Source organism: Gracilinanus agilis, chromosome 6, assembly GCF_016433145.1.
Source record: "Gracilinanus agilis isolate LMUSP501 chromosome 6, AgileGrace, whole genome shotgun sequence".
NCBI lineage: Eukaryota > Metazoa > Chordata > Mammalia > Didelphimorphia > Didelphidae > Gracilinanus > Gracilinanus agilis.
The window spans coordinates 133,401,258-133,411,630 of record NC_058135.1 but is presented as its reverse complement, the minus strand read 5'-3'; positions in this window follow the sequence as shown (position 1 = coordinate 133,411,630).

The following is a 10,373-nucleotide window of genomic DNA, read 5'->3' as shown; positions in this document are numbered from 1 at the left end:
ATAATAGTTTAGTTCTTCACAGTTGATCATCATTACAAAATTGCTATTACTGTGTACAATGTTCTCCTGGTTCTATTTACTTTGCTTTGCATCAGTTCATATAAGTCTTCCCAGGTTTTTCGAAAGCCATCTTGTTTATCATTCCTTCCTCCTTCTGTCCCTCCATCCCTCCCTCCGTCAATCTCTCTCTCTTTCTCTTTCTTTCTCCCTTATCTTCTGTTTTAGAACCAATGCTAGGTATTAGTTCCAAGGCAGAAAAGTGGTTAAGTGAAACAGTTAACTAGGAAAAAGAGGAAATCTTTGCAATAAGTTTCTCTGATAGAATCTGATATCCAAGATATATAGGGAATTGAATCAAGTTATGAGTCATTTTCCAATAAATAAATAGTCAACTGGTATTAATATATAGTTCTCAAAAAGAAGAAAGTAAAGTTCTCAACAAACATTTAAAAATACAATCATTAGTAATGAGAGAAATTAAAATTAAGTTAAAACAGCTTCAAAGTTCATTAGATTGGCAAATTCATTAGATTGGCAAAGATGAGAACAAAGGTAAATGACTATTTTTGGAGGGAATGTAGGAAGATAGGCTCACTAAGACTTCATTGACAGATATGTAAATTGGTCCAACCCTTCTAGAATGAAATTTGGAACTATGCCTAAAGGGTCACTAAAATATGACCCAGTGATATCATTACTAGGTCCATGCAATAAAAAGATAAAGGATCCATATGTACAAAAATATGATAACACTTTTTGATGTATAAAAACTGGAAATTAAGGAAATAGGGCTATCAAATTAGGAATAGCTGAACAAACTAAGAAACATGAATTTAATGGAATATTATTGCTCAGTAAGAAATAATGAAAAGGACAAATTCAGAGAAACCTGGGAAGACACATCGGTTGATACAAAATGAAGTAAGGAGAAACAAGAGAATAATTTATGCATACAATGGCTAAATCAGTTAAAGAGAAATAGCTTTAAAAGACTTCTGATCAATGCAATGACCAACCATAACTCCAGAAAACTGATGATGAAACGTGGTTCTCAGGTCTTGACAAAGGTAGGTACAAAATGAGACTTACATGTTCAGGCATGGTAGTGTAATGGATTTGCTTTGCTTGACTATGTCAACTTGTTGCAGTTGAAAGGGTTTTTTTTTGGGGTGGGGTGCAGAGAAATAGGGGAAAGGGGGATTCATAAAAAACTATAACTCCCCCAAAATAAGAAAAAAGCATTAGTGAAACATTAAAGAAAGTACACATAAGAAGGGGAATAAACATTTATATAGGACCAACTATTTGACATGCTAATTCCTTTATAAATATTTGATCTTCACAAGTAAATTCTGTTTTTCTTCATTGATAGTTGAGAAAACTGAGGCACAGATAGATTGAGTGATATGCCCAGGGTCACACAGCTAGTAACTGTCTGAGGCTGGATTGAATTCAGGTCTGCCTATCTTCAGGCTCAATATTCTCTTCATTGTGCTATCTAGCTGCCTCAGAAGTAGATGAAAAGGAGGTTTAGAAATCAAAAGAGGAGCAAGACAACTTTAGAACTCCTAACATCCTGACTTGAGATCAGACTTTTTAAAATGAGCTGTACATAATAAGACTCACAACTTCTATGTAATCATTTTTTTATTTAAAAAAAATTTCTGTTCTTATTTATACACCGATATGTTCATGTTTATTGGTCTTTGTCAATTTCAGAATAACAAAAAGACATAATTAAAAAAACAAATGAGAGAAAGCACAGAAAACACTTTTCAAACCATAAATTGCCACATAAATGTCAGCTGCCATTATCATTCCACCATTATTATTTAGCATCCCTTGAAGAATACTAGTGTTAATAAAAGATGGATTTTTGTTTCGGGAAGCAGATTGGGATCTTTGAAAGACGTGTGAAATTTCCTAAGTGAAATCTAGTCTGCTCTCTCCCTTTGGTTCTCTTCCGTACCCAGCTTGCCATCCATCTGCAATGTCTCCACAAGATGAATGTACTTGCTGAGAGCCAACTCAATGGTCTGTCCATCCAACTGCATTTTGTAATCTAGAAAAAAGGCAAAATTTGTCCATCAGGTTTTTCCTTTGTGAATAGTTAGTCTGAACTCTTTTGAGAGATTGTGGATCTTGATTACAAGGTTCTGCAGTTTGGGGAATTGATGCAATCAGCACAAAGTCATTTCCAAACAGGAGCATCTGGCAGACCTCACAATCTATAGAAAATCCCTCTATCATTTGGACTCTACCCAGGACATTTTTCATGATAGTGACAAAACCTTTGCCAAAAAGATAACTCCCTGTTGTCTACCTCCTTCCATGTGGTTAATCAGAAGATTGTTTAAAAAATTATTTTTGTCACTGCATCAGTCAAAAAATTCATCATGATCTTAGCATTTATGTAGGCTATATCTTGTTGATAATCTTTAAGAATGCATTTTGCTCCATAGAATCATTTTTTCTTAAAATCCAACACAATAAATACATAAGGAATTGTATTCTTTGAAAATTTCATTCCTGGCCTATAAAGATGGGACCTTCTAGATTGTATAATAATTGCAAAAGTCTGCCTTTTTCTCATCTCTTCATTAATGATATATTTAATATTTGAATTATTCTCATAAACATTTTGTAGAGATGGCAAAAATAATCATGTGGTTAATGGCTATTGACATCCTACAGGTGGCCTTTTTTGTGTGTAGTAATATCTTCTGTGATTTTTTGTAAATTTCAATATCTCGCCTATTTTAAATATTTTTATTATGCTCCCTCCAGAGCCAATTTCCTGTGTACACTTGGTATGACCTGTTGCTCTCCTTGACCTAATTTTCTTTAATATTATTTTCATTTTCTTATGGGGCCACACAGGGTCCTTATGTGGTAAATTATATTATAATTGATGAAGAAAATAGTTTGTTATGAAATTTCCAACAGATCTGTTTCATTTTTTCATCTGTTTGTTGAACTCCTTCCAGTTTCATCTTTAAATGCTCTTGGAATAATCTGGCTCAGTTGGGTCCAGTGTGATATTTATTTTCTCTTTCACTGCTTATTACTATTTAATGAGTCAATACTGTTTGTCCTGCCTACCAAACTCCCTCATAAATTTTTGCAATTAAGTTTAAATTTTAAACTAATATATAACTTGGCTGCTATGTTTCCCTTCTTGGCAAGGAGAAATCATGTTTGTTGATTGAGGTAGTTCTTGGTCTGTTTTGGCTTTCTCATTGTGGTGGTTATTTTATATTTGCTTAAACTTCCATAGAAAATGGTGAGAATTTTCATGAATCACTTTTCTTTTATCAATTTCCAATTTTTTAAAGAATCAACCATTTGTTTTAATTGGGCAGGTTGAAGTAATTTTAATTGTAGGCCACATCATCTCCTCCTTCTCCTTTCTTTGATTTCTCTGTATATTTTGATCTTTCCTCTAAGTAGCAGACAGATGATGCAAAAAATAATCTTTTTCAAATAAATAGTATTAGTTTTTTTGTTTTGTTTTGTTTTGTTTTTTATAACCCTTACCTTCCGTCTTGGAGTCAATACTGTGTATTGGCTCCAAGGCAGAAGAGTGGTAAGGGTAGGCAATGGGGGTCAAGTGACTTGCCCAGGATCACACAGCTAGGAAGTGGCTGAGGCCAGATTTGAACCCAGGACCTCCTGTCTCTAGGCCTGGCTCTCAATCCACTGAGCTACCCAGCTGCCCCCATGTATTAGTTTTTAAAATGATATTTTTCAGGGCTCACTATATCTGGAACCTTTGGGCTATTTTCTTATAAGAGGTAATCATGAGGCAGACATGAGACTTCTGTGTGGGATAAAAGCCTTTGTTCTCTAACCTTTCTTATTCTTGTCCCATATTTTCCTTCAGATTATTATTATTGTTTGTTTGGGTTTTTTTTTTTGCCATAGTCCTCTATGCCCACTTTTCCTCTGAAATCACCTTATATGAAGGTACAGTTTTGAGTATTTTGTCATATATTTCATTGAATTTCTCTGCCTTTTTATCCTCTACCTCTCCTGGTTCTGGGCTTTGGTTTCATCCCCATAACATATGAGAATTAGACTACATGATCCCTAATGTCCCTTCCATCTCTAATTGTCTATGATCCTATAAGGTTCCCTACTAAGACAACAAACATATTTCCAAATGAAAGATCCAGTGCACCTTACCTCACTTTCAACTAAGTATTTGCTAATGAGAAACAGAAAATAGCATAAAGCTTTTCATTGCTGGTTTCAATTTTAAAAGAAATTAATTTATCAAGGCCTTTGTAATATTTACAGAACAGGTAGGTAGCACAGTGGGTAGAACATGGGGCTTGGAGTCAGAAAAACTCTTCTTCCTGAGTTCAAATCTGGCCTTAGACACTTATTGGCTAGGTGACCTTGGGCAAGTCACTTCATCCTATTAGCCTCAGTTTCCTCATCTGTAAAATGATCTGGAGAAGGGTTTTTTCCTTCAATATCTTTAAATTTTTTCTTTTTTATGTATTTCCCCCCCGAATCCTATGTATCTATGTTTTAAATTTTCTTTTTTTAATTACACATAGACATAATTTTTTTACAATTGTTTTCTGACATTTTGCAATTCAGATTCTCTCCTCCTTCCCTTCTTCCCTTTCCCTGAGGCAGTAAATGATCTGTTATAGGTTATGCCAGTGCTTTCATGTAATATATATTTCCATATTCCTCATACTATGACAGGAGATGTATATCACCTATCCAATAAAAAAATTCATATTGAAATAAAGTGAAAGATGTCATGCTTTGATCTACAATCAGATTTCAACAATTTGTTCTTTGGCTTTGGATAGTATTTTTTTTATCACAAGTCCTTTGGGGACCTTGTTTTACTGATAATAGTTTAGTTCTTCACAGTTGATCATTATAACAATATTTCTGTTACTGTATTCATCATTCTCCTGGTTTTGCTCACTTCACTTTGTATCAGTTCCTAGAAGTCTTTCCAAGTTTTTTCTGAATTCATCTTGTTCATCATTTCTTGTGGCACGATAATATTCCATTACAAACATATAACACAGCTTATTCAGCCATTCTTCAATTGATGGATTAACACCCCCCCCCCCAGTTTCCAGTTCTCTGTCACTACAAAGAAAGATGCTAAAAATATTTTTTTCCCAAGTAGGTCCTTTTCTCCTATCTCTGATCACTTTGGAATATAGACCCATCGGTGGTCACTCTAGCATCTTTATCAAGAAAACTCCAACTTTGCTCCTAGTAGCAATGCAACAAGCCAAGATACTCCTGAAGGACTTATGGGAAAGAATGCTATTCACATTGAGAGAAAGAATTGTAGGAGTAGAAATGCAAAAGCAAAACATATGACATCACTTATCACGTGTATATATGGGAATTTAATTTGGGGTTTAGGCTTTACAAAATTGCTCTATAGCAACAATAATAATATGGAAAGAGGTATCAAGTGACAACATTTGCACATCCCAGTGGATTTGCTTATTGGCTCTGGGAGGGGGGAGAGAAGAGAGGAGGGAAAGAAAATGAATCATGGAAACAAGAAAAATATTTTAAAATAAAAATTAAAAAATAGAAGGGGAGAAACTATAAGCTTTAAAAAAAATGAAAAGAAAAAGAAAACTCCAAAAGGGGCACAAAAAATTGGACAGGACCTAAAAATGACTAACAACAACAGTGGTTATGAGGAACTTGGGTCACTAGTCTCCGTAGGAACTTTTTAGATGTTAGCAATTTTTAAAAAAAACCTTACCTTCCATCTTAGAATCAATACTCAGTATTCTTGCTCAGAGTCACACAGCAAGGAAGTGTCTGAGGCCAAATTTGAAGACCTCCTGTCCCTAGGCGTGGCTCTCCATCCACTGAGCCACCCAGCTGCCCCATTCATGATTCATTTTAAAATTAACTCAGTGCTTCTTCTAAACCAGCTTCTGGGTTTAATGATAATCTTGTGTGATAAACACACGTACGTACCTAGTCTCAATATTTTCAGGAGACTCTGTAGGTGAAAACCCTTTGAAAAGTGCAAAGGCTAGACAAATGAACTATATTATTAAAGCAAAGTATTATTCATGCAGAATTTGACATTTCCAAAGATTTCATAGAATGTCAGAGCTAGAAGGGGCTCTCAGAGATCAACTAGAGTAACTCCACATTGGGGTATGTAGTTTAAATTGCTAGAACATATGTAGTCTTCATGTGACTAGTAATTCCTCGTTATAAAAGGAAGTTGCCTCTATTTCCAGAGTGCTTTCCTATAGAAAGACCCAAATGATTTACAGACATTATATAATGAATCCTTACCATATCCACACATGGTGATAAGAGATGGTGAGAGAGCTTTTGTTGAATGAACAGTAGAAAAAAAGTTCCCTGGATATCTGAAAAAATCATAGCCAGAGAACCAGGGTTCAAATCCTAGCTCTGTCTGTAGGACACTAGGCAAATCATTTGATCTTTCTGGGTCTTGAGAGTTTCATCTATAATATGAGTGGGTTGACTAGATGACATCTAAGTCCTTTCTAGCTCTAAATTTATATGATCCAATGAAACAGTGTTTATTTCACAGACAGGAAGACTTAAGCACAGACTCTAAGCATAATTTCACATTGAGGATTCACATAATACATAGTTTTTAGAGGAGCATAGATTTTTAAAAATTATTTTTTTTAACTTTTTTCAATTACACGTAGAAACTTTTTTTAAATAATTGTTTTCTGACATTTTGGGATCCAGATTTTCTCCCTCCCTCTTTCCCCTGGATCCCATCCTCACTCCCCAAGAAGGGGAGCGATGTCGATTCTATTGGTGCAGTCAAAGCATAGATTTTTTTAGAACTTAAAATGACCTTAGAGATCATCTAGTGTAGACTCCATTTTGCAAGTGACAAAACTGAGGTCAAGTGATTTGTCCAAGAAGCAATAAGTGACAAGGCTGGGATTTGAACTCAGTCCATTTAAGGCTGAAAACCAGAGCTTCTCACTATATTACATGCCATAATTTTCCTAGGACTTTGAGAGGGAAACTTGCTAACTTATTAACACTGAACCTGCAGTGAACTAAGAATAAATCTAGTCCCAATTTATAGGTTAGTGTACTATTCTCCAACTAAGCCTATATTAAGTATTTCTAGAGAACAGAATACTCTTGAGACCATCTGGTTGTTTTGGGGAACTCTTAACCCATTACCTGGTGTAGCCTCAGGCCTTTCTTTAAGTGACCTACATCCTACATCTGACTCAGCTCCCTGAATCCTGTGACTAACTTCTTGGCAATCTGTTTATAACCAGTGGCTAATCCCTTGAATTAATGGTAGTGAAAGCAAAGGCAGAAATAATATTATTAGGAGATTTGGCCGTTTAAAATTCAACAGTTCTGACTAGAGGAGAAAGAGGAAGAAGAGGAAGAGGAAGAGAAGGAGGAGGAGAAAATGAAGGAAGAGAAGATGAAGAGGAAAGAGGAGGGGGAAAAGAAGGAGGAGGTGGTGGAGGAGAAGGATGAAGAGGAGGAGAAGGAAGAGGAGAAAGTGGAGAAGGAGGAGGTGGAGGAGAAGGATGAAGAGGAGAAAAAGGAGGAGGAGGAGAAGGTGGAGGAGCAGAAGGAGAAGGAGGAAGAGAAGGAGGAGAAGGAGGGGGAGGAGGCAGAGGAGAAGGATGAGGAGAAGAGTTTCAGTTTGGCTTCAGTTAAGTTAAGGGATGTAGGGAATGTTTAGGGAGGATGAGCACCTCTGGTGTGAGGACTTGCCAAGCCCTTTTTAGGCCTGCTTATTCACCTTTGATGTCCACCTTTTACCAAACTTTCACCTGTGGCTCCAAGAAGCTGTAGCATGCTCAATAGCCACATCCCAGTAAAACCATTTTGGCAAATGGGCTAAAACCAGGTTGAGGTAATTGAGAAGCCTTAAACAATCAGTGAGTTAGGGGGTTGTCTACCCTAAGTGTATGAAGATTTCCTCTAGAGGGATGGAAAGATGGAAACAATTTGTTCCAACAGCCATGAAGGCAGCTGAAGACATCAAAGATATCAAGGCCATCCACTGCAACCCAGGCCATCATTAGTCGTCTTGGCTTTTGTCTTTTCCACTAGACTTCAATGTCTCTAGAAGAGAGAGGGAGGCTGATGACTTTATGCAACTCTGCCTCACTTAAAATCCAAGTCAAGATATCACTCTGTGATGTCACCAGCCTGCTGAAAATGAAGGCTAAACAACAACAGCTAAGTTAAAGTGTCATTTGTATATTTTTGTAGTCTCTCATAAAAAGAGAGTTCTCTTCTAGTTCCCAGGAAGCATCTTGGAGTCAATGAGTGTTTTGGAAAGAATCCTAGGCTTGGAACCAACAAAGCTGGCTCTGAATCTCAGCTCTAACACTGAAAATGGTTAAGCCACTTAATTTCTCTGAAATTCAACTTCCTTACCAACAAAATGGGGATAATGATACTTGGGCTACTGCAGTGCTTTGTAAACCTAGAAGGCCTGTAGAAATATAAGTTGGTAAATGTTTAACAACTGCCGTATGATTCACTTTTAAGGCTAACCTGTTTTGGTTCTATTTTCTCCATCACTTTCTTAATTCTAGACAATCAGCAACAGACTAAGAAGCCCTGATTTGTAGTGTTTGCTGATTTCCTGCTGAAACACAAAACTATTGCTCACTTTGATAATTTAACAATTAACTCTCTAGACCTGGCTCCAGCACTCACATGAGTAATCAAGTTTCTGAAAGTTGGGGTCCAGGAGCTGAGGACTATGATGTTTCTCTTGGGTACCTCCCCGCTTGCTTAAACTGCCCTGTCACCATCCTACATCTTTGTGGCAGGTTATTAGAATCTCAAAAAGTCCAAGTTGGAAGAAACTTTAGGGACCATGGATAAAGCTACAAATTCTAAGCAAGCCTCTAAGATCACCAATTGGTCAACTCTTTTAGCCACAGCAATTCAAAAAGATCATCTACTAAGACATGGGGAGGCTATCAACTATATGGGGAGACAAAAGGTCCCCAGAAATGAAACCCCAGGTTCTTGAGAATATTGAATGAGAAAAGGTGAGTGCTGTGCAAGTCAACTCCAATTGTTAAATTGTCGGTGTGAACCTGTACACCTCATAAATTGGCAAACTACAGATCAGGGCTTGACTTATTGTTCTATGGATTGTCTAGACTTAAGAAGTGATAGAGAAAATGCTAATTCAAATTAAGCTTTAAAGTGTGTAATGAGCTGGTTGCTAAATATTTACCGGCACACCCCTAGATACAACCCATATAATCAGGTTGTTCTTCATTAAACTTTCACTCAACTTCTGCTCATGTTAGATTAAAATGTCTTGCCCATTTTTACCTCATCTCAGTATAGTCTATGAATTTATGTATTTAATTAAAAAAAAGAGACACTCACTAGAGAATCATTACCCAGAGCAGCTAAAGATCATCTCTAGTGTCTGAGTTCTAGCACCACTGTGATGACTGTCTCTTCCCTAAGCTTTAGGGTCTAGCTTCCCTTCGTTCAGCCATGCGATGAGTGTGTGGTAGAACTTCAGCATTGCTTTAATTAGCTTTTCTCTCATTATTAGTGAATTGAGGTATCTTTTTCATATGGTTATAAATAACCTCGGTTTCTTCCCTTGAGAACTATCTGTTCACATTCTTAGACCCTTGGAAATCTCTTTTCTGAAACATCCTCCTTGATGGATGTAAATACATGGGGCAAACGGACATCTCCCTTTTTCATTTTTTCCTTTATATTGATCATCAGAGTCATCAAATGACATTATTTCTGGAGCTTCGTCTATCAGGTAATCCTATATTATTGTATAATGTAATAACAAAATATAATATGATAAAATAACATATTATGATATAATATAAACCATGGGCAGTACTTTAAGGCTACACACTTCATTCTATCTAATTAAATGCTTTTAAAACATAATCGAACAATAAACACTGTGAGATTTTGTATTCTGTTGTATCTTTCAGTCAACTTATGACTATGTAGATGTAGTTTGCTACAGAAAATCATTTGTGAAAGCCTGTTTTTTCTCTTCACATATTTTCATCAAAGATGCCCTTAATGCACATGTTTTCCTTATTATTATTTGATAGAGGTGAAAAAGTAGATATTGGATTAGTATCCAATGTTGGTATGATCTCCATCTCTTTTGGGGGGCACTTTTCCCCCCAGTTATTCTGGCACTTTGCTCTCTCAGATCTTGAGAATTTTTCTCTCCTTTCAAAATTGTGTTGCTGCCAACAAGGATTTATTCCATGTCTATTTGGTCTGCTCCAGCTGCCTTTTTCTAACTTCATTTTCTTAAGTATCATTTCTACTTGCTCATTTAGCACATTGTAGTTAATGGTGGTTCTGATGTC